The 26,274-nt window shown below is 41.5% G+C and overlaps 1 protein-coding gene across 7 annotated transcripts in view; it reads right to left on the reverse strand.

The window, feature by feature from the left end:
• Kcnk2 (potassium two pore domain channel subfamily K member 2) overlaps nt 1–26,274 on the reverse strand; it is a 181,983-nt gene that overhangs the window by 57,462 nt on the left and 98,247 nt on the right. The gene's annotated exons all lie outside the window — the stretch shown is intronic.

The following is a 26,274-nucleotide window of genomic DNA, read 5'->3' on the forward strand; positions in this document are numbered from 1 at the left end:
CAGAACAGTTAGGTCCCTGTTTACTTTAATCTGTGAAATGCAAGTTAACTTGTAAGCGGAGAAGAAAATGTGTTTCCAGTTTCCTTACTGTCAGTCATGCTGTCTCAACCCTGACATAAAAGAAGACTCCAAGAAACAGATGTTTGAGTATCAGTTTCTATCAATGTCTACAAAATTTATGTGAAGTTATAATGTAATGTCAACAAGTATTGGGAGTCATTTTAAAACTTAAAAGTATAATAATACCTAAGAAATATTTGGAAAACTAAACAAATGAGGTAGGAAGATTTCTCCTCCATAGTCCTAGGACTGGACTATTAACCACTACGAAGCAGGATGGTTTATATGATTCAGTCCTCAACAGTAGAGTAGTCATGGAAACAGAAGGTAATAAGAAACAACAGAGATCTCAGAAACAGACCTAAGGCATGAGCAGCTGCCCTGACTGTCACTTAGTGAGTCAACAGGGGTGACAATGGCCACACTTCTCACACTCTTGCCTGTGTCTTATTCAACAGCAATAAGAGAAATGGCAAGAGGTGCTGTTAAAACTGGATGAAGTGGCCAGTACACCGTTGCTTTCTTCAGATACACATGTCTGCATATTTAGAGTATTTCAGGATAGCTATGAAGGAAACGTGACGATGCAGTTCATAGATCAAGAAGACTGTAAACAATATTGTGTGCCTGTCCTTAAAATTCTATAGAAATCAGAGCTCATGCACTGTCCCCACCTGGTGAGTGTAACTCTCTCCCCTCACCACAAAAGCTTTCTTGCAGCCAATGGAAACTGCCGCAGGGATCCACAACTGGTCAAATATGGAGACTAAGTGACAGTGACTGTGTGACCCTGACTGATCATCAACAGTACAACCCTATACCTAAGACTCAGAGAAAGCAGAGGGGAGGGGGAGCAAGATGGTTAAGAGCCAGAGGACAGTATCGCACTGTTGCAGGGAACTCTGCACCCATGAAATTTCAACAAAATGGCAGCCAAAGAAGACCTGCATAATGACAACACCAGTTGAGTTGACAACATGACAGGGAAATCTCTCTCACAAGGTCTCACTACCATAGAGAGCTATAGGCAGTCAATGACTAGGGGGGCGGAGAATCCATTTTATCCAGAGATAAGTTACTGATAGACTAATCCCAAATGGTCAGCTGTCAATACATCTACATATGACTAACACTAAGTGGGCTTAGGCACATGTGTGTTTATACATATACACAGAGACACATGTGTATACATATACTAAAAAATAACTGTTTAAGAGGGGGTTTTGATTTTGAGAGGGAGGGGGTTATGAGAGGAGTTGTGGGAGGAAGGAAGAGGGGTGGTAATTATGTAAATACAGTACTCACATGTGAATTCCTAAAATAAAAGAATAAATAAAAACTAGAAAAGGAAAATGATTGCCCTATTATGAAAAGGGCTATCCATCTCAAAATACTTAATATTATATATGATTAAAATGCAACTTGATGAATTCCCTTAAAGTCTGGGAAAATAGTATCCATTTTACAACCATTATTTATTATTCAAAGGAGTAATTGTTATAAAGAAGATGACAAGCAAATTACTTGTGGGTGGAATTAAATGTCTTGTAAATAAAGGAGAATATTCAAAATTGTTACATCAGAAAACCTTGGTAAGAATTTGAATGTATGATAAGCACAAATGAACCAACAGCATCCTCTCACATATGCTGAATAAGACAGAAAAATACATATTTAAAATAGACAAAACATCAAATGCCCATGAAACATATAGAGGAACGGTAACGAACAGGTTAAGCAAGGGTAGGTGGAGGTGGGGGAGATAGAAACCAGAACAGTCTTGAGCATCAGAAGTTTTCACGTGTATCATTAAAACAAGCAGGACACATCAGATGGACATTGAATAACTACTCAATAGTAATCCTGGGGCAAGTGGTTACTATTTCAGAGTTTTCACAGTAGCAGGTTCAACTCCACGATCAAATCCCATCTCCCTATTGGTCCCTCCTTACTAGTCCCTCCCTAGTGGTCCCTCCCATTTCCCTCATTTGCTTTAGATGCATGCTCCTACTGCACATCACCTGCTTGTGTCTAAGTGTCATTCATTACTTGGGTTTGACATCAATTTCTCTGTAAAGTCATGTCACACATATTCCCAAGGCTAGACTTAGCCCACCTTCTCCCCTCTAAGACCTGTCTCGGTAGATGGATTAGAAGTTCTGTATGGACATTTTAGCTATCACTCTGGCCCTATATGTTTCCTCTAGATATCTAACCAAATACTTCCCACCCCTCACAGCTACTGGCCTGGCTTCTCTGCCTTATTCTACTCCTGTCCTGGTCCTCCTTCCAAGTATGACATTTGGGAGAGATTTCCAGAGAGGACCCAAAATGTCCTCTCATAGCCATTCTGCCACATGTGCCGTGGAAATGGTGGACTTGAAGAAGGCATCACACGAATCTATCTTAAAATCTACTCTACTAATGGGTTTTATTTGTATTTCCAATGTATTGTTGCCTGAACTTCTTAACTAATACTTCTTCCGGGTGTGGCAATGCATGCCTGTCATCAGAGATTTGGGAGGTAAGGACAGAAGGATCTTCCTCACAGACACAGCAATCTCAAGGCCAGTCTGGAATAAACAAGAATGGGTCTCAAGGAAACTGAACTCTGAAGAGTCCGACTGGCTTATTTTAGCTTCTTCCCTTCGTTTTCAGGGTTTCGTTCTCAGTGACAGCAGGAAGGGTTGGACCTTATTTGTCTTCCCATTCTCGTCATTGAAGTCCCACGGGTTGCATTACAAGCACATTTGCGTAGACCTCGTTTCCAGCTTAACATTCATGGGGAGCAAGCCCCCTACTTCTGCGATATGCTGGACAACACTTCACATGCTCGGCAGCATTACCATGACAGGGCCACACAGTCACATAATCGGGTCATCTAACGCCTCCTTGGCCAAACCTCACAAGTCATGTTACTTTGTAGGTACCATGGCTGGCCTCTTTCCATCAAACCTCCCATCCTTGATTTACAGCCCACCTTGTTTCCAGCCTGTAGGGTCCCCCCTTACCTGACTCCACCTCAGAAGTGCTAATGCTCTTGAAAACACAGCTCCTGTTTGTTATTCTGGAGTTCATAAACCCTGAAATAGCCTAAGATGTTTTAATGCAAATCCCCAGTCCTTACCCCCAGAATTTCCAGATGGGTATTCACTCTGTTTCCCAGTAACACCACAGCCACTGTTATTCCCTGAGAGCAGCCTGCTGAGCTTTCTCGACTTCTTTGTCTCTGATGGCATCTGCTTCTTCTGAATGGCCTTTCCATGGCTGTGCTGAACTCTCCTCTGCTCTTTCTGTCCCCCTCACACACAGTAACTTCTAATGCACTGCTGTGCTCCCCTTTCAACCAGCTGGACTCATATATTCATTCAATAAATGCACTGTATTGTTTAGTTTTCTTATTGCTGTAGGCAAACAACTGGCTAGAGGGATATAACCTCAAGGAAGGCATGGCCACGAGAAGGGCTCTTGGCTCTGACTGTGGAAGAAGGGGGTGGCTGAGTGCATGACCTCAGGAAGCAGAAAGAGGTCAAGCTGCCTCTCACTCTAGGATACAGCCTCCAAGGCCAGCCCCCAGGTCCCCACTTCCTCCTGTGGGACTCTACCTATTAAAGGTCCCATGATCTCCACAAACCACCAACAACCGAGGACCAAGTGTTCACACACATGAGTCTGTAACATAAAGTTTCATCTACTTCCTTAAAGAACTGTGTGTTTAATCCACGTGGATTCTTGGGACTTAGCCCAAGTTCTTGGCTCTCTTCTAGTTCACATGTGTCCTGGGAGTGGTAACACTGCTGCAGCCATCTCTCCATGTCTGCGTGAGAATAAACTCATTGCAGAGTTTCAAGAAAACATACTGAGTTGAACTGACTGGTCTGTAGATATTCCTATGACATGTTTTGACAATACAGGCATGCTCAGATCCAGGCAGTTCTACTGATCTGTTTATGTTGCTTTTAATTTTACTCAAGACTCATGGAAAAGGCAAAGTTTGGTAAATATAAATTAAAGATATCTCCCCAAAGTAAAAATCAAAACACTATCCTAACACTCAGCAATGTAAATAATTTTAGGTAGGGAAAGACAAATTTGATACTATAGAGCAAAAATTGTGGAAGATTGGCAGTGGAATGAAAGAGATGGCAGAGAAACCCAAGATGCTCCATGAGCAGTGCAGGACAAGCCAGACTTTCGGGCATCAAAGCCTAGTGAGTGTGTGTGTATGTGTGTGTGTGTGTGTGCATGCATGCATGCATGTGTTTCTTCAGGGACAGGATGTCATTCTACAAGCCCCTCCCCTCTTTGCCTTACAGTGCTGGCATTACAAGCATGTTCCTCTAGGTCCACCTACATCTACTCTTAAAAAATAAAATAGTTGGTAGCTAGTTAAATCCAGAATTGCATCTGATGAGAAAGGAATGCAACCAAACATCAAAGAGCAAACACTGCTATTGGATATGATTCAAAATAGAATATAGCATCTTCATAAAAGGACGTAGTTATGTCTTTACTCTTTGAATGCTGCTCTTGGTAGATGCCATGCAGGAAGAACTGCAGTGGGCAAATGAGCTTCCTGAGGAAGGCCCACTGCTTTGCTTAGTTATGCTAGATGTGCCCTGGAAAGGCATAGATCCAGGGGCTTTGTCACAGGATTGCTTCTTACTACTAATGTGCCTTCCCATGTTGTCATTGCTATAATCCTCATATACCTGACATGGTGTGACTGGGCATGGGGAGACCCTCACTGCCTATAGCCTGGTGTAATTACTTCCTGGATGATAGACCCCACTCTGGTGGGAAAGTTTCCTGTAGATCAACATGAAGATGCAAGTTTGTGAGTTAATGCTGTTTAGATGAATTAATGATTTTTTGGAAATTCTGATTCAATTTAAGTAGTTTTAGGAAGTTAGTTTGATTTAAATAATTTTGACAAGTTGGTGTAGCTAATAGAAAGTTTAAAGTTTGAATCAAGAATAGAATGTGCTCCTTCCTCATAGAATAGCAAGAGCTGCACAGATGAGAAGAAGAGAACAGTGAGCCTTCACGTGTTACATGCATGTAATTGTAGTAGCAGAAAAATAGGCATGTAACACGTTAACGATCAAAGAAAACATTCTGGGTTGGGTCTGAGCTCCTGGATCTTGTGATCTAGGGATGTGGCCGTAGTGTGCATCATGTCTTTACATACAGATTATGAATAAAGAGTAAATGATTCTATGAGAATAGATGACAGATGATTAGCCAATTTAGCTGAGCAAGACTTCAAAAATAAAACATAAGGTAGGTGATGATCTGTTCCTTAGTAAATGCCAATTGTCATCAGCTAAACATAGGGAGAAAGTTGCTATTGTAGACTGGCTTGCTTAAGCTTTGTTAATCACTGACAAAAGAATTGTTGCTTTGGGGTTGTGGTGTGTGTGTGTGTGTGTGTGTGTGTGTGTGTGTGTCTGTGTGTGTAATTTCCCCAGCCCTCCCCATTTTCTTTTCCTTCTCTCCAGCCAGCCCCCAAAGAATTTAAAGAGTTCAGAGAACTTCTCACCAGTCACAAGGAGTACTGACCCCAAAGAATCAAGCTTTTTTCCCTCTGAGAAAAGTCTGCTGAATGACTCTAGTCACTGGCTGCCTTTGGCAGCAGACCCTGATGGTTGCTATCTGAACTGAACCCCATCAGCCCTACCAGTGCTGGCTCTCATCAGCTGCTATTAGTACCCCAGTTGCCGATACCACACTTGGTCCTCCTTGGCTAACTCTGTAGTGTCAAAAATGGCCTTCACAGTGTTGGTTCTTCAGCCAAGAATCACACATGAATCTAAACTATTTACCCCACAACAGCTAAATTACTGTAATATAAATTCTTTTTTTTTCCAAGACAGGGTTTCTCTGTGTAGCCCTGGCTGCCACTAACACCCGGCTATAAATTCTTAATATGTTAAGAAGTCAGGGTAATTATGCTCAATTACAGGCTCAGGATGTCTAAGACATGAGAGAAGGTCTAGGTCCTAATCAAACATTACCTTTAATTGAAAGACAAATTCTTTTCAGTCTGGATATTTGGTTCCTGAATTACATGAATGAGAACATTCCCATATCAGCCATCACTATACTAGCTAGATGTTCCTTCCTCAGGATAAAATAGTAAAATAATTCAATCCCAAAAGAGAAGCCATATAAAACAGCATCACTCATTGAACACTTTTGCCTTCTTGTCTAACACTTGTGGTGATAATTCATCTATATCCTTAACATTTTAAGATGATCTTATGAAGTTTACACACAATGAATTACCACCATTTTCTAAATATAGAAACGGAGGTTTGTTGCGGCCCTCAGGGTGCTGAAGTTTAGTTACTAAACATTAAGATTCAGATTTCTTAAATTACTCATCCGACTCCTTAGAGCAAGTATTTGGAATCAAGGCTACTATAGAGGTTTCCATCACTTACATAATGACAGGATTTAGACCCACACTGGGACACACAGTACAGCAAAGCTTTCTAAATGGAAAGGAATGTACATTTATTAGAAATTGTGAATCATAGAAACAAAGTCAGAACTTGATTTGATATCATATATGAGCTTCATCATTAGCAAATTCGTCTTGGCCCAGGGCCAGATGCCTATAGTTGAAACACAATATGGCTGCCTTGCTATTTTACAAGATGGCTGCCTTGTTATCTCACAAGATGTATGTCTAGCTATTTCACAGAATGCCCCCCTGCTATTTCACAAGATGGCACCCTTGCTATTGTTCAAGATGCCCCCTTGCTGCTTCACAAGATGGCACCCTTGCTATTGTTCAAGATGGCCACCTTGCTATTTCACAAGATATCCCCCTTGCTATTTTACAAGATGGCCCCTTTACTATTGTACAAAATGACTGCTTTATTAATTTCTAAGATGGCCCCCTTGCTAGCCTTAGATGCAACTTATATTCTTGTGTCTACTACTAGAGGCTATCAATTGCAAAATCTATAGGAAGCTACAGATATCTCAAGAGGCTTTCCAATTAACTCCTCTCAAACACTTTTGCTAACAAGATATATTCACATAACCAACAATTATTTCTAAAGTTGATAGGAATTCCCTCTCAAAAAATGTTGTGATGGTGATGATAAAGATGAAGATGATGATGATAATGCAGAACATAATGATGATGTAATCATGTTGTTTCCTTGCTTTTCTGTCTGATTTCTTGACACGCTAGCATTTTCTGTGTCCCTTGGTCCTCGGTGTTCCCATACCCTCTGCAGTGGCAGCATCTAACCACTCTATACTTGATTCTCTGTTAGAGGACAGACACTTTTGACAACATAAGAGCTCTAAGTCCAACTCAACTCCCCTTTCTGAATACAGGCCAATAAACAGATATCCGTTCAACCTATAATAAAAGGGTATTTCAACCACTGGCTTCAAATTTACTATTTAAATGCTGGGTGACATGACTTTCCTCTTATTCCAACAAGAGGAACAAATGATTCAATAGCATCAAGGAAATGAAGAAACATTCATTAATAAGAAATGTGAATAACAAGTTGTCCTGTGCACAGAGAGAAGCATACACCAGGAATCTGGATTCTATATAACAAAGTTCCTGAAACACCACATTAATTCAAGCATAGAAATAGTTTTCCTCCAGCAACTCCGCATATTTCAAAGTTGTATTCCTGATCTTAGCATCAAGAAATGAGACATAAAACCAGCCAGCAAAGCTACAAATCTATCAAGTAGTGAAATGACTGACATGCATAGCTCCCTTTACGAGCCTTCCCTGGAGATGGTTAGATCAACTGCAAACATACTCAATAAAATTTACTTCCAAGCATACTGAAGGCAATGTGGCATACTGAGGGTTTCAGCATATAAGGTTCTATTTGAATCAGAGCTCTGCAGCTGTCACTGAGAACGTTGCTTTCAAAACATCCTGTGCCTCAGGGAAACAGCAAGCATGGAGGGGTTACAGGGAGAATGGCAGAGAGCAAACATCTACAATGGTTAGTTTTATGAATTTCCCTATATCCTAGAATCAAATCTAGGAAGAGAATATCAACTGAGGAATTATCTAGATCAGGCTGGACTGTGGATATTTTGGGAAATTAACTTGCTTGTTAATTTACTCAGTCTCTCAACCCTCTTCCTGCTCTACACTCTTACCCATGCTGTGGGCAGCACCATTCCCTAGGCTGTACCCTGTACCATAAGAGTAAGTTGAGCATTGAGCTGGCAGCATGGGTTTCCCTCTTTGACACCGCACTTGACTATGGATGTGGCATGAAACTGCTTGACTTCCTGTCTTAACTCAGGTAAATCCCCTAAGACTCCTCAGGACACATGCCCACCGTGGATAAAGATAACAATGGGAATTATGGAGACTCTACTGATGCTAATACTTTTCTTGCTTGAGGAAATGTTCTCCCTTTATGTGATTTGCAGACTAAATCAAATAATCTACAAAGTGAAATTTGGTTCACTTTTCATTCCAGAGCCTAATAGACATAGCAGATTCCAGAACATCTCTTAGCAAGTAGCAAATATGACTGCTATGTTGATAGAGACACTCTGACTGGAATCTCGCATAAACACGGGATGGCCAAGTAGAGTCTTGTGAATGATTCCTTATTCCACTGCTACCTCCACAAAAGAAAGTGTCATGAACCAAAGCAGAAAAGCATTCAATTAAAAGTCAAAGAGTTTAAATCATAAAACATAACCACCAAGATGGCCAGTGCAGTTCTAACCCCATCACTGCATAAATACCAAAGTCAGACTCAAGAAAATAGAGTGCAGGTGGTAATTACAGACCACAGCTCTACGAGGTAAGACACAAACTTTCAAGTACTGACTGCTGGCATTTGAAACAATTTCACTTGAAATAGGGGTGGAAGGATGTGTCCTTGCCATGGTTGTTATTTTAGGGCAATAATTCTAAACTCATCAACTCCAGTCAGTCTCAGATAAAAGAAAGAATCAGGAAAGAAGACATCATAGTTGAAATGTCCCCTACCAGCTCCTGTTGGAACATCTGATTGATCCCCGGCTTGAACCCTAGTTGGGTTGTATTGAGAAATTTAGAACAAGAGGTTAGATTGGATGATACACATAGCTGGGGGTAGGTCTTCAGAATTATAGCTAAACCCTGCTTTTAGTCCTGTCTCTGCATTATGATCTACCAAAATGTGGATCAGGTGTGCCTTAAAATCATCCACCATGGACAGAGGCACCCCAGCCACCATGGCTTCCTACCAGGGGGACCAAAGTCATGAGCCCAAAGAAACCCTTCCTCCCTTAAGATGCTTATGGGAAGGATGTGGTCACAATGGTAAAGGTAGCCATCGATTTTTATAATGAACAAGATAGAACAAGATACTGACTCAAAGAGATAGCAGTTGGGTTGTTCAGGTGAAAGTGTTTACCATTCAAACCATAAGGGGCAACCCCTAAATTCAGATGAGGTACTGTAGCCTATGGCACCTTCAAAATGCATCTCTGCTATGAGATTAGATGGGACAGAATTTTCCCTGTCCAATTACATTAAAATATTAGTGCATCTGGAGGCCTGTGATGGAACAAGGAAAAAGGAGGCAGAGCTAAGAGTTGCAGAGACAGAGAGTGTAGGAGGTGAAGGGGGAGAGGTGAGGAGGGGAGAGTAAAAGCCAAGATGGAAGCAGAAGGACAGAAAGAACAACCTGAACCAGCATGGCTTTAAATAGCCATGAGTAGTTATGCTATCATAAAGGTTAGAATAATTGGGATAATTTGTCTAATCTTGGTGGGCAGCTTTTATCATTATCAATTGGTTCTAAAATTATTGTATTGGCATTTTGTGAATTGAGAATTTATTGATATATAAATCTGACTTGTTAATTATAAGCTTCTAGAGTTTTGCATCTACCAGGTTGCTGGATGTTGTGGTGGCTGACCACAGGGTGGACAGACACTGAATGGGGCTGGTGTGGCAGCAAAAGGAACTCAGGAGCTCAGGACCCGCTGGAGAGTTGGTAGGTAAAGACAGAGCTGGCAGAACCACAGTGAGGCTGAAAGTTGGCAGCACAGGCGCAGGAACATGCTGGTTCATTTATTAATATTTCCCGCAACAATTAGACCTTGATACATTGAGACAGAACAGTTCTAGTTTGATTTTATGTTAGGTAGAGTAGGAGATTAACAACTGACTAATAATAAAACCCAACTATTTTTTTTAACAATGTTCGATGATAAGAGCTGTGTACAACTTATGAGGTGACTATCTACAGAGTTCCATTTGATTTTAGATCATAGTCGTCTGCAGAGGCTGCATAAAGCAGCATCCTATATAAGAAAGGAACATGGAATGCACCGCACACCAGACAGTCCCTGCCACATGTCACGTATCATCATAGAAACCACAGCAAAGGAACTCTCTCTGTCTGCTGCTGTGACTTTCGTGGCCTCTCAGTGTCTCCTGGGTTCTATGGGTTACAAAATTAACCTTCACACTATTATGCTTAGCTCTACCAAGCAAAGAGCTATCACAAAGCACAAATCATTTATCCAATAGTTGTTAGTGACCACTGGTGACGTTTTATTATTTCTGCTCAGTCTAAGTGGTATTTGTTTCCATGTGAGGAATTTCTTTGTTTTCTACAGCTTTCCCTTAATTTCCAACAGAGGGTAGAATAGGTGCTCCAAGCCTTGGGGTTAGAAGCTCATAGGAGGCAGATCTACCTGTCATAATTTCTGACAGGAAACATTTTTATCTGGGAAAAAAGTGTGTGGAAGGAACTCAGCCCTGACTAAGAACGTTCAGTGAAGAAGGCGTGAGGCTCTGCTGCACATCTTGGGTCTGTTCTCTCAGTTGACTATCAAAGTTCCAGGAAAGAGTGTAACTATACATAACACACATTCTCACACACACACACACACACACACACACACACACACACACACTCACACATGCGCACATACACACATGCATGCACCCAAGGACTATACACTTGGGGTTGGGGACATAAGCATACACAAACATGCACGTCTCCACTTTTTAAGATATGTTAGAAACTTGGGAGTTTTAATCTTTGGAAAGATCCTAGAGAAGAGCATGAGAACTACTCTATCACCCCATGGTTCAACACTCTGGTCCTTTCTATCCTTCTCTCTCAGTCCTCAAGTACACGCACAAAACATGAAAACGTGGACCTTATGCCATCTGACCCTGTCTAAAAAGCCAAACCCTGACATCTAGTATTTGCGTTAAAAAAAAAAAAATTAAAGTGAGCTTCCAAAGAATTCTCAGGAAAAAAAAATGGCTAGAAGACAACTAATTCCTTGTTTCCACATCCACAGGAGCCCCTGCGGAGGGGAAATATAAGATTGATAAGAATAACAATGGATGAGAATAAACCATCCTGCCTACAGGTTTGGAGTCCAAAGACAACAAAAACCAAAGTGATGGTGCTCCACTCAGCAGCAGGTGGTGGGCTGTCGCGTACATGATTCAGGAACCAATGAATATGTGCTAGCCTGCCAGCGAGCACGTTCACGGTACAGAGAGTGAGAGACCTCGGGGGCCTTCATCCTTTTCTGGGTGTGCAGCATGAAAATAACCAAACAGAGACATGGAAGCTGTAGGAAAACTGGAAAAGAAACTTGAAGCACTGAATTCCATTAAAACCATTTCCTCCTCAGATGACTGGAGGCTGAGGAAGAAGGTTCACGAGTTCAAAACTAATGTGGGCTATGTGGTAATACTGTCTCAAAAGTAAGCAAATCATTTAATAACTTATATTAATTTTAAATAACTGCATAAAATTATGTTGCTAAATTATTTATTTATAATACTATATACAATAGTAATTGAATAAAATTATTCCTCCTACTCTTGGTCTCTACACCCGCCCACTCCTCCCCATCTCAGGCTGTATCTCTTGTTTCTTTTTTCTATGTCTTACTAGATCTTGACTGTTAGTTTGTTATGGCCCAACCTTGTAGAAACTATTCTATGAATTCAAGATTAATACTATCAGAGAGTGCATCTATGAAGATGAAATTGCACTGTAGGACCCTGACCATGATAAGAATAACAATGGATGAGAATAAACCATCCTGCCTACAGGTTTGGAGTCCAAAGACAACAAAAACCAACGTGATGGGTACCTAAAACAAAAGCCAGGAGGACAGCCGTGCAGCGCCTGATAATAGGAATTAGAGGATAGAACAGAAAGGGCAGAAATTCTAACTAATGCTTCCACTTACAGACGCAAAAGTTTCCCATGAGTTATAGAAAAATAAACATGGGAAGAGTTTTAAGAAGCAAACTAGAGACCTAAGAATAAATGGTAAATATAAACACATTGGCAGTGCCACCACTCGTGGAAAACCAAAATCAGAACGAAATCAGCAAATCTACAAACTTTTCCTAAAAAATGACCCAATAGATGAAGTGAGTGAAATATTAAAGGGAGGTCGTAAGACAGAATATGAAAAGGCGGGTTTACAGGAAACATCAGGGCCAGGAAGACAGCTGAATCCACAAGGTGCTTTTCTTAAAGCAGAGGCTGTGGGTTCAACCCCAGAAGCCACGTAAAAAGCAGGTATGGTTGTGTGTACCTGTGCTACCATCACTGAGTAGACAAGAGAATCTGCGGGGCTTGCTGGTCAGTTAGTGTGCACATACATGTCATGCACACCCACAGTCCACACACATACACACAGACTCACACAGAGACACACATATACACATACAGAGACTCACACAGAGACACACATGCACACAGACGCACACATAGACACACACAGACACATGCATGCACGTGCACACACACAGACTCACACAGACACACATGCACACAGACACACACATAGACACACACACAGACACATGCATGTACGTGCACACACACAGACTCACACAGAGACACACATGCACGCAGACACACACATAGACACACACAGACACATCCATGCACGTGCACACACACAGACTCACACAGAGACACACATGCACACAGACACACACATAGACACACACACACACACACACACACCACCACCACCACTGAATCTACATACAAGAAAGAAAAGAACGGAAGGAAAACTTACTAACAGAGCATGCAGGGGAACACCATGCTTTTCGTACTTAAATTATGTCTCCTACATGAAGGTAACCAAAAGGTGACTGCAGTTATGTGATGTTGCCCCAGGTAGGTACCTATCTGAGAATGATACACCCATTACAAGATAATCCTGGGGACTTTGCTGTAAGATTGTGTCTCCTATCAACATCAGAAGCTGAAGCTATACCCATAGTGTCACCAAGAAGACTGTCCAGTGTGAGCTGAACAAGAGTACTACCAATAGACAAACTCTGGGGAGAAGCCCATGATGCCTCAACCCTACCCAAAGAACTACAAGCAACTGAGTCAAGCTGGGCACAGGAGAGCTGCCTGCCCCAGAGAAAAGCACACTATTGGGCGTCTAGTGCCAAATGGTCAGCCTTGAAAACATACCCGCAAGTCCCATTATATGAACCCAACAGCTTACAATTGTGAATACACACACACACACACACGTACATATATGCATGCAACAACACCACAAATCTAAGGGAGAGCAGGGAGAGATTTGCAGGAGGGTTTGGATAGAGGAAAGGGAAGGCGTGGTGACACACACCTTTATTATTCCCAGCACTGGGGAGGCACATAGTATGTCTCTCCTCAGTTTAAGCAGCATCTTAGATTTTACACATTATGTTACAATTCAGATAACCAAATAACTCTGATTTACAGAGAAAGTCAATGAGACAAGTCCCTTTACAAAGGTAAGTGGGCATTGTGACCATGGGTGTTTAAAAGGACACAACCATCACATACAGCTTTTTGTACCTTGGAAGCACACATTGAAAGAACTAAGTCATAGTTTTAATTTCCAATTCCCCAACCACTCAACTTTACACAACATCTGTAAAGACTGTAGGCCTGTATTAATTACTTATCTCATGAGTTTGACCCAAAAAGATGCAAGTTAAGGGAAGAAGGGCGTATCCTGGCTTACAGTTTAAAGGGATGCACTCCATCATGGTGGAGAGGCCAGGATGGCAGCAGAGAACAAGTAGCCGATCACACTGCACCTCCATTCAGGAAGCAGAAAGCAAACAGGAAGTCAGCATCAGCTACAAAGTCTTGTCGTCAGTAATGCACTTCCTCCAACAAGACCCCACCTCCACAATCTTCCAAAACAGCACTATAAGCCAGGGATTGACTACTCGACCACATTAGTCTCCAGGAGATATTTCACATTCAAATGGCAAAAGCCATCACGTTGTGCATCAATAAGTTAAAGGTAACAGTAACACTGTGACAGTAACCATGGTGGGAAATGTTCATATATTTTTAAGTACAAAGGATTTCATTTAAATTGAGCACACCGTTCATTTCTCACTATTTTTCCAACACTGCCACACAAATGGCTTCCTCTCTGTACTGACAGAGGTGATCATTTATCTTAGCTGCCTTGATTTATGCTTCCTAACATTTCTGTGAATCTTAAAAAGCAATTAACACTGCACATTTTCAGACCTTCACAAACATTTATGAAAATCAACCAACAGACACTATAAAAAGACAAAGAACGCATAATTTATGATCCAAAGGCCCACGAGCCTTTCTGTTTCTATAGCTTACTACCACCCTTTCATACTGACTTTTGTTTTATGATGATAAGCCTACATAAGTCCAAAAGAATATATTGAATTCTTTTTTTCTGGCAATTAGATTTCATTTTCTTCTCCTCTTAAATTCTTATTTGATTTTAAACCCAAAATGTCATGGTTTGACAATGGTAGGACTCTAGGTTCCTGAAGCATACATTGCTAATCATGTTGAAAGAATTAAACTCAGAATCTTGGAGTTGCAGAGACAAGACACCTGATACTATGATGTCACTCAAATGATGTCACCTGATACTATGATGTCACTCAAATGGCCGCCTCCGAACTTTGGACACTGGGACTTTGGATGTTTACTTTAAATATTATGAGAATTTCTTTGTGAGTTTTTTTTAAAACTCAGTTGCATGGTTCCCTAATGAAAACTATCTATTTATATATCCATCTATCCATTCGTCTACCTATCAATTTACTTATTTTGGCTTTATTGAGACTAGCTAGATGCAACAGTGCACATAGAAATCCTGAGTGCCTCTGCTTTCTGAATGCTGAAATTAAAGAAATGAATCATGACATCATAACTAACCCTGGGTGCTCAGCGTAGTCTGCTGCTAATATGCATTCTAATACTAAATTCTATATCCCAAGGTCTGCTTGCCCTAAGATGAGCAGATTCTCATGTACACCAGCCTTTGTTGTGTAAACCATGCCCCCAAATTATCTCTGATAGGTTAATAAAGGCTGCTGACATCCTGTAGCCCAGCCTTGTGTGCACCATGCTTCTCTTGGGCCCTCCCAGAGGTGAGGTTTGGAGGTACACTAACTTGTAGACACCTACTTCTCTAGCCCGAATTGGGTAGTGGAAAAAGCCTATGAGTACAGGTTGCTGGCTTGGACGCCAGCCTGGACACTTCTCAAGAGCTGCTCTGTGGTTAAAGAGGGGCTCTGGGTAAGACTGAGAAAGTCTAAGTAAGACTGGAATACAATGACCATGGATAAAACCTAATGCTATCCAAAACCAAGGTAGGTAGGAGAACCACTGTCTCTTTAAGACCATGATGGTGGCTGAGAAGGTAGCAACAGCCCAGTCCCTGCTCAGGACAGGTGGTGGTGAAATCACAGAGGCACTGAGTGCCCCTGCTATGCAGTCAGGCCAGCAAGGTCACAGAGGCCACCACCAGGGAACAGGCTGCATGCTTCCCACAGCTGGTTGACAACCAGGAGTGGAATACCATGTTGAAGGCTGGGAAACAAACAAGCAAGCTGTATGCTTCCCACAGCCAAGAGTTATTGAAAGCTTATATGAGGTAAAATATCATGTTACTCTGAGCATCCAACCCTCCCACAGGAAGAATGATGGCAACTCATGAGAGCTTACATGAGGTAGGATGAGCCAATTATGGTGGCACATGACAGTAGGAATTGCTAAAGGAAACAAAGACAGAAAAATAGATTCCTTATGAGTTTGAGGCCAACGCAGTTTACAGAGCAAATCCAGGATAGGCCAGGCTACACAATAAAACTCTGTCTCAATCAATAATAATAATAAATATATTATTTAGATTTGGATACTTGTAATCCATACAATCTTGTTTTCAGTTATCAACATGAAAATGGTTATATGTTCAATAGTAATGATGGTACTATACATCCTCTTTGAGAGAGGTCAAAATAGGACATACCTAGATAAAAATGGGGCTGCTAGATTGGGTCTATCTGTACTTATAATGACTTCAAACCACTAGACAAAAGGTATGTTATATTTGGAGAGAGATTTCGGGTTTGTGTCAACAAAGGAGGAGAAAAGGCTTTAGATTCCTCCAAAATCATAAGGATCAGATGTGATTGAGGGAGACCTCCTGAAGATCTTGCCTACAGACCAGAAGAAAAGGAAAACCAGAAGGGTAATGTTTAAAGTTTCTAATGAAACCACTCTGAAACTGATGGGGACATGTCTATGTCTCCAATCAGAACTTCACCTATTCATAGCCAATAGATCTTGTTGTCTACAGAGTCCTCGGGACTCATCATGCCATCCTGTCATGTGGCATGGATGGAGATTTATCATACACTTTGGTTACAATCTGAAATGGCTTAAGAAAGACAGATGTCTTTCACCTGCTCAAAGAACATTGAAATCTTAATGGATCTGTACACCTCACACATTCCAAACATTGTTGGTATAAAATTATAGATTACTTATGAGAGCTTCTGAGGTTCTCAGAAAATGACAACCAAGGAACCAGCCTTAACAGGATCCACCCCCTTGAGGGTGCTGGGATGCCTGATCCTGTCTCAGCCTGCCTCAATGCTGTTTTCTCAGGAGACTTATATCCGGAATGGCTTTAGGGAGAGTTGCTGACCTCAGATGACCTTGGTTCATACAACCCTACAGAATGATGTGACCAGGTCTTCAGTTTGAGCCCTGAACTTTCCCATCCTACAGAGACCAGACAACAAATGACACAGCTAGTTCCCCCATGACTTAGCTACTATCCCAATTTTCTTAAGGTCCACAAGAGATGCTATTGCCCCTAAATAGCAGAACACAATGTTAAGAGAACATGTCACTCCATTCCCAATTAGTGAGGTGGATGATTTTTGGTGATCCTATAGGGTAATGGATACTTGTTATAAAGGGGTTGGTTACAAAGTATTAAATTGTCTTATACCAGAAATAACAAGAAATAAAAAATTAGACTCAAGGATTCTCTCTTTTCTTTTCTCTGTCTCTCATTATTATGTAGGGAGAGAAGGTTGAAGAGAAAAAGGGGGGAGATGTAGGAAAAATATAGAAATAATAGAAATAATTGATAGATTATTGAATCTACTCTTCAATTATTAGAGCTACTACTAGCCAAAAATCTTACATCGGTATAGATATTTATATATTAATACATATCAAGGTTACATTTTGTTAGACTGGTATAGATCTTTATACATTGATGCAAAATTTGAGGCTATTTTTGTTACAACATATCATGTATTATATTTTAAATCTTATAAGGTATTGGACCAGTACAATTCATTTGTAGTTGTAGGGTTCTAGTCCTTTTTAAAGATGCTATTACAAACTGTTTAAGATAATTAAGAAACGTAAGTTGATACTCAGATAGTCAAACTCACGGTCATATTAGGCACTAGGCTAATTTATTACACAAGTTGCTTCCTAGGTTGAATAGGTTAAAAACAAGTTTACCTACTCAGATATGCTATGAATAGATAGACGGTCTTCAAAACCTCAGAGACTAACAGAATATGGCATTTGATGATTTTTTATTTATTTAAGGCCTTTTTATTGAGACATGTCAGCTCCTGGCAGCACTCCATTCTACTTGGAAGAAGATGCTGAGCATTGAAGGACCTCCATTTGGAGATGACTTCAATTATGGCAAGCTAGCCACTGGGCAAAGAAAATGCCCTAACTCTCTCTGCAGACAAAGTGCTGTCCAAAGTAAACAAAAGTTGGACATAGGCAAAGTTAACTGCCAAGCCCTGCTAAGACAGGGTAAGCAAGTCCTTTTCAGTTCCTAGTTCACAAATATGTCTGGGACAAAAGGCTAAAAGTAGGTGCTCCAACATTATAGAGAATTTTGGGGACTATCCAGTCAGCCTGTCATTTGATAATTTTTGGAAGTCTGCACTTCCTACATACTCAGTTAATATTTATTCATTCTCAAGTTTCTGATGGGTTGAAGACTAGATAGTTGTAGTCTCACAATTAAACTTAAGTTATAAAGGATCTAAGAAAATATTTTAGAATCTAAAGAGATAAAAGAGATATTTTAGGGATGGCAAATGCAAGTTAGGAAGGTGGAAAGCATGAAAGTTTAAGTTATAACAAGGTGTCTTAAGGTTGATAAATGAAGGTTAGAGGGTCTAGACCATGTTTTATGAAGGTTGGGGGAAATTGTAAATGGGTGTTTTAAGATTGGTAATTACAAATTCTGAAAGTTGGAGGATTTAAAGTCTTATGATGGTAATGAGAAATGTGATTTAAATACAGAACTCTAAACTCACCAAGATAGGATAGATAATAGAATACTTTCTCCTAAATCACCAAATAGATGGCCTGGACATTATAAATGTAATTATGATACCAGAGATTGCATAATTGTTCTTACTGTATATACTTTGTTACTGCAAGAGAAAGAGCCTTTTTATTTAGACAAAAGGGGGAAATGTTGGGGTTGGCCTGGGGCTGCTATGTATTCTAATGCTAAATTCTGTGTCCCAAGATCTGGTTACCCAAAGGTGAGCAGATTCTCACATATAGAATCTTTCTTATATAGCCTTTCTTATAGAAACCTTACCCTCACCGCCACCCACAGGAGCACTAAAATTATAGATGCTTATTACTACCAAGTCTATTTTGTGGGTTCAAAAGACTTAAATGCAGGTCCTCGGCCTGTGTGGCATCACTTTTATTCATAGAGCCATATCCACAGCCCAGCAATGGCCTTCCTTGTTAGCATCTTCAGAGAGATATGATGGATGCAGCCACTAAACCTGGACACTGCTTTTGTTTGTTTGCTTGCTTGCTTGTTTGCTAGCTTGCTTACTTGTTTTTTTTTTTTTTAAATTTCAAAGGAGTGTTAGAAGTGACCAGAATTTAAGGTTAGTAGGTACCATGAATTTCTGATGACTTAAGCTTTTAATTGTTCATGCTAGCAGTATTTCTCTGGACAGTTTAGAACCAAGAACTTCCCAGAATTCCTTCCTACTTACAATGGTTTATGTGCATGAGTGTCACCAGCACCAGCTCTTCTGTCATTGCCATGCTATGCCTTCAGTACTAAGCAATGCCAACTCTTTAAGAGTAAGACTTCACTGTTCTAAAAACCTTCAAGGATGTGCAGTATAATTATGAGCTGAAAGTAGACAAGCCTGACCAAATGTCACTCTATGCCTTCCTTGTTAAATGAGACTTTTGCAAGAACACTGTTCTTTTAAGCATCCTGCCCAGCGTTAGATTCAGAGCTGAGACTGGCTTTGTGTTGTTCTGCCAGATGCTTGATAAAATTTACACCCTAGGACCAACAGTATTGTAGACCAGAGCTAAGAGATTGGGGCGGGGGACTAGAAGAGATAGATGAGGTGTTTATTCAGGACATGAAGATCTATTGTTGCTAATTGGGGGTGTGTGATTTTATGGTTTATTTATTTTATTTAGCATGAATGAGTGTTTACCATGCACGTATGTATGTGTACTGTGTTCATGGCTGGTGCCTACTGAGGCCAGAAGAAAGTAAAGGATCCCCTGGAATTTGAGTTATACATGGTTGTGAGCCACCATCTAAGCAACCAAACCTTGGTCCTCTGTAAAAGCAGCCAGAGCCTTTAATTGATGAGCCATCTCTCCAGGCCCTATTTGGGACAATTTCAAGGTCACAGAAGTTGTCATTCGTTCCCAGAAGATTAAAAGTGTATTATTGTAAACTGTACAAAATTATGTACAAATGAGAGAAAACATCCTTTTGTTCTGATAACAAGCAAACTTGATATTGATATAATACTGAAAAAAAAAAAAAAAGGCCAATGCTTAGGAAACACCAAAGGATTCCAAATCCGTTTTCAAGAAGCCCAAGGTACTCCGTGTACCTCTGCGCTCCTCCTCTTGCTCGGCATGGGAGCATGCGCAATGAGAAGATAGATGACTAATCTAGCTCATCCACTCAGGAGTCTGCAACACTGCTCACAAGAATCTGACTCCATCAGACTTCTAACATAAAGTTGGACTCTACAAATCTTACTCCACCCGCGGGGCATCTTCTCTGACAGGTGGTGGCAGAGTGGGGGTGGTCTCCTCCGCCTCCTCCTCCTCCGCCGCCGCCGCCTCCTCCTCCTCCTCCTCTTTTTCTCCTTCTCTTCCTCTTCCTTTCCTCTTCATTCTCCTCTTTCTCATCTTCCTCCTTCTACTCTTGCTCTTCTCCTCCTCCTCCAGACAACACATAAGCTTGCATGCAGATTTTGGATAGGAAGAACTTACGTTAACATCTTTATGCGAGTTTTACTTTCATTAATTTAGTGTAGGCAAGAGTCATCGAGTCAGAGACCCAAAACAATCTCATTTGCACTTCCTCATTCAGTAGAACAATACCAGTATTCCAAGCTTTTAAAATAATCGTCCTCTTTAATAAGTTATTTTAAAAATATAACGAGTCCAAGTTAGAAGTTGGTTTGCACAATTACTCATCTTTAGGTTGCCTGAAAGAATCCCAACTTTCATTTAAAATAGACTTTTAAAAAATCCAGCGTGCAGCTCTCTCAGAGGCTGGTGAAATGCCACAGACACATGAGTGTGCTAAATTAATCAGTTAGCACTCAATACTCAAAGATACCGGCACTTCACCTTCTTGGGAGGGTTTGTGGCAAATTCTACACTTCTACTTCAAGACCCTTCGACTCCACACAGTGGTAGAGAGATTTCTATACTCACCACATGGATCACAAAACATTGGGAATTCAGAGATACAGTTTATAGTTTTCCATTCTTTCCACTCCAGCCAAAAGCCAGCAAAAGAAAATGTCTTACAGTTTACAACACACTCTCTGTGTTTCCAAAACACATTGTTTCTTGCCGCCGCCGCCTCCTCCTCCTCCTCCTCCTCCTTCTTCTTCTTCTTCTCCTCCTCCTCCCTCTCCCTCTCCTCCTTTTCTTCTTCTTTTTCCTCTTCTTCCTCCCCTTCTCCTCCTCTTCCTTCTCCTCATCTAGAACTGCTTGATAAAATTTCTCCAGACCTTCCTTCCTTTCTTACTCCCTTTTTTCTTCCTTCCTTCTTTCTCTTTTCCTTCTTTCTTCCCTTTCTTTCTTCCTTTTTTTCTTTTTGTTTCTTTTTCCTTCCTTTCCTCCCTTTCTCTCTTCTTTTCCTTTCTTCCTTTCCTCCTTCTTCCTTTTACTTCCTTCTTTTCTCCTCCTCCTTCTTTCCCCAGGCTTTGTTTCTCATCAGCCAAATGCAATTCCAAACTGGTGGCATAAAGCTTTGCAGCAAGCCAGGTATCAATATCATAATATCTTTAGCACTTCAAGCCAAGTAAAATCAAACAGAAAGCCCAATATAGAAAAACACAGATACCACACAAGCCATATGAACCACACAGCTGAACTCAGTCTCAGCACTGTGGTAGCAGAAAGTGAGTATTCTTTGTAAAGGTGACAGGTGTCCCTGAAAGGAAAGATTCTCTACTTAGACCTAAAGGAATGCCCGGGATGGTAAACTAAAGAGGACCTTGAGTCAGGACCTCCCGTTAACAGAACAAGCACTTTATTTATTCACCACAGGAGTTATCTCCTCAGCCCCACCCCTACCCTTTTGGTGAGATTCTGCAGTGGTTCCCACTCCACAGAGACCCTGACCCTGACCCTCTAAATCCCTCCTGCTCTGGCTCCTGCTTCTTTGTGAACCTCCATGGCTTCCTCTTGGGGCCCTTCTTCCAGATCTCCAGGGGCTGCTCTGTGCCTCATCTGCATTCCTTGAACATGCAAGACCCTATGTTACTCAGGATCTGTGCCATGGCTGTGCCCTCTGACTGAACTCGTCTTTCCACTTGTCTTTACATAGCTGACTTCTTTTCATCCCTCAGGTTTCAGATGCTGTCGCCCCCTCAGAGTTCCTGTGGCAGCCTCTTTGGAAAAGCCGCCCACTCCCTGCTCTGGTTTCCATGATCACACTTCAGGCTCTCTGCAGCATTCACTGCAAACACCCGTCTTGTTTATTGGCATTCCGATTGGCCATTGGTCTTTCTGACCCCAGTGCCATGACCAGAAGGTAACATAACTGAGCCAGCAGAGTTAAAGAAGAACCAAAATAAAGAAAGAAATAAAAGTCGGTGGGGGCTGGGGGGAGGATAAAGTGCTAAAATGAAGCTTCCTAAAATAACACAGCATTTAAAACCTTGGCTATTTTTTTTTAACTTGGTTTTCTGAATAGGATCAACGCTAGCTCTCGATGAATTATAAGTCTACGGTCTAAATACTCTCTTTGCTTTCAAGGTCCTCACTCCCTTCTCCTCATTTAGTCACCAAGACCAACTTCGTCCCTCATTTAATTCTGTCTACCACTGTCTCCCTCTCATCTTCCCACACCAAGTCCTGACATCCCAAGCGATGGTCCTGTTGCTCCTGTGGCTCCAGTAGCACCTGTGTGTCACTGTGGCTCCCATGACTCCTGTGTGTCACTGTCCCCACTTGCTAATTATTCCATTGAGACGTTTCTAGTCACCTTCTTCCTGGTGTACTTAACACCACTGCCATCTCCCACTTTAAAAAAAAATCAATATTTTCTCTTATTTAGTAGGTACAATATCCTCGAATATCAATTTACATTCAAATGCCTTTTCCCCTCCACCTCTAGCAGTCAGTATTTCCTGCTACCCCCTTAAAATGACCCTCTGGTCTACATGATAAATGATTGCTTCCTCATCCTCAAACCAAGTCAACTTGATGCTCTGACTGGGTTCTACTTTGATCTGCCACAGACCCGGGCAGCTTTTCTCTTCCACCAGCAGAAACACAATGTTTTCTTCAAAGCACGGTTCCAGTTCACAGTTCACATCCAACTTGGGTTCATCGTCTTCAGCTCTGGCCCATGCTCTCCATTAACCACATTGCGACCTCAGTTCCATGTAAGGATTATGTGACACCTCTGGTTCCTTTGCATGTGTAAATTTTATCTCTGCAATGAGGCTGCAAGCAGTGTCTGTGTCCTTCTTCCTTAAGCTCCCAATGGTGGCAAAAGCAGTGAGAATCCAAAATGAGCCACTTAGAGTGGCACCAAGTCACAGGCTCCTCGGGATGAGGCCCTCCAACATCAGCGACCACTCCAGATGACCTGCAGACCCAGGGCTTTCTACCTTCCTCTCTCTCCCTCAACTCACTGTGCCTGCGATTCTTTCATCCATATACATTTGCCTTGGAAATCACTAACTCTTTTTCCAGTCTTGGAATGACACTAACCAGAGGCAAGCATGCTTTTCCCCTTCCTTCCTAACCACTTACCTCAATATCCTGTAAAGGACCCCATGGGTTCTCATTAAATGCTCTTAGTTAGGGATAGGGCATTTGCTTTCCACTGAGTAAAAAAATGCATGATCAAGCCAGCTGTTGATGAACACGCCCTGACTTTAGTATCATAGCTATCAGGTCAGAGTCAAGGAATATCCACTGAGCCATGGCTCATGCTAGCTGTCAGTTTAAGATCAAATATATCCACTGACCCACAGCCTACACCACCTAACTGCCTATTTGTTCTCAATTTTAAGATTTATTCTTTTAAAACTAAATTTACTTATTTTGTGTGTGTGTGTGTGTGTGTGTGTGTGTGTGTGTGTGTGTGTATGTTTCATTTGCACCACATGTGTGCAGGTGCCTGCGGACTCCATCAAAGAGAGTGGATTTCCTGAAACCAGTTCCAGGAATTATGAGCTGCCTAATCTGTGCCAACCTGCATTCTCTACAAGACCAGCAAGTGTTCTTAACCCTTGAGCCATCTCTGCGGCACTCACCAAATTCATTTTTAAACACCCCGTATATCTCAGAAACTGGGGGTTTGGGGGAAAAAAACAAAACAGATAAAAATCCCTGAATTTATAGACTTGGCATCTCTAGCAGCAACAGGTGTGGGGCTGAGGCTTTTTGGAAACACGGTACGAGTCTGAGTAAAGCCTCTTCAGTAAAACTGATGTGTAGTAAAACTGGACTAGACCAATTCTAGTAGCAACTAGAAAGATGATTGGTCAAGTCTGAGGTTGCTGTAAGGCAGAGCCAACTATGTGAGCTGGTAGGCTAGACGTAGGGTCTGGAAAAAAATTAAAAAAAGAATTGTCATGGATAGACAGCATATGTGCAGCTGTGGAATAGATTCTGGGGAAGCTGGAAGGACCCGAATTTAGAAAAAGTGAGTAATTGGGAAGCAATGCCTTAAATGTGGGTCTTAAAGTTTAATATGGCGCTTTGCATAATAAACCTTCCCTTGAGCCTTGTTCCAGTGTACTAGCTGCCTGGTTCGTATTTGACTCTTAAACTGATAACGTGAAATAGAAAAGCCAGGGACATCTGCAGCCCTCATGGCAGCATGGAGCACCACCTTCACGGGACACCCTACCCAAGATACTGAAAGTCGCCTCCACAAATCTCTCCCAAGTTCTAGTTTCAAAAGGAGCAGTGCAGTTAGTGGCAGGGCGCACGCAGCCTGCATGGCCGAGAAACACATAAGGGTCACGAGAGCACAGCAACGCACTGATACTTACTCTTTGAATGGCACAGGTGCGAAATCTGGCTGTCACATGGACACTTCAAGAGAAACCAAAGTTTTCACCCTAGTCTAACTCTTCATCTAGTCCAAGGTCAGAGAAGATGGCCTTGACACAGGAGTGACAAAGACCATGAAGCAAGAGATCCCAGAGGGGTGACTCGGAATGACTTGAGCAACCATAGGCTATAAACTGAGATGGATCAGTAAAAGACAGGGCTCTCATGTGGCTTCCTAAATAGCCCAAATAACCAGCTACTGCGTTAGATGGCTATAATTTAGGGGTAAGGCTGGTAACAATGGTTTATTTATCTTCATGCATTGAAGTATATGTCTGTGAAACTTTCTGAATTTGGGGATTCAAAAAACAATGAGACTGTCTCTAAACATACAGCACAGCCCTCAGGGCATATAATGATTGCGTCTCTTGTGAAATAATTTAGCGGCACAATGAGTTATGATGCAAACTCTAGAGTTATCCTTGGACAGGAACAAACTGTTCTCACTCAGTCTATGAGCCTTTCTCTTTCATTTTCACCCTCCCCTCCCCCCAATGCTTACAGACTCTAAGTAATTTACACAATAAATAGTCATTTCCACAGTAGAAACGGCCAACATGTCTAAGCCTCAAACACAACCTGCTATTATGGTTAAGAACCAAGGTTCCTGTTCGTCCAGATTTTCACAGCCACACAACTTTTGACCCCGCTGAGAGAAATGTCGGCATCAACCTTGTTTTCTTGATCTCCAGAGAAAACGACCATCACAGGAAGGTCCTAACAGTGCTGAGAAGTGACCCCAAAAACTGTATCTACAACAGTGCAGTGAATTATAATTTGTTGATGGCAATCAACAATAAAATTGAAACATTCACAGTCTCAGGCCATCCCATAAGCAGAGATCCCATCCCATGATAGATGAGCCCGTCTGTGTATTCTCCTTGCCTGAAATGCATCCATGACTCTGATGAATCTGTATCCTTATTTTCAAAGGTCATTGTTTAAATGCACTCCCTTGCATGAACCAGAAAGCTGGAACCCTCACCCAGCCTTGGAGAATGGCAAAGGTGGCTCGTAGTATGGGATATGAATAGAAATCTTCTGGGAAGTTCTGCAGCATGGAAGGTCTGCTTACTAGAGGGAGGATTTATCCTGCTGTCAGGAAAGTGCTGAGCACACCCAAGACAAGCCCAAAAACAACATGAGCTTCCATTGCAACAATATTTCTAAGGTTGTAGAGAAAAAAGAAAATGAGATTAGGCAAGACATCTGGAGTCCAGCCTGGGGTCACAGTTAACACAGTTAATATATCTATGGTACTATC

The sequence above is a fragment of the Mus caroli genome, chromosome 1 (assembly GCF_900094665.2).
Source record: "Mus caroli chromosome 1, CAROLI_EIJ_v1.1, whole genome shotgun sequence".
NCBI classification, from domain to species: Eukaryota; Metazoa; Chordata; class Mammalia; order Rodentia; family Muridae; genus Mus; species Mus caroli.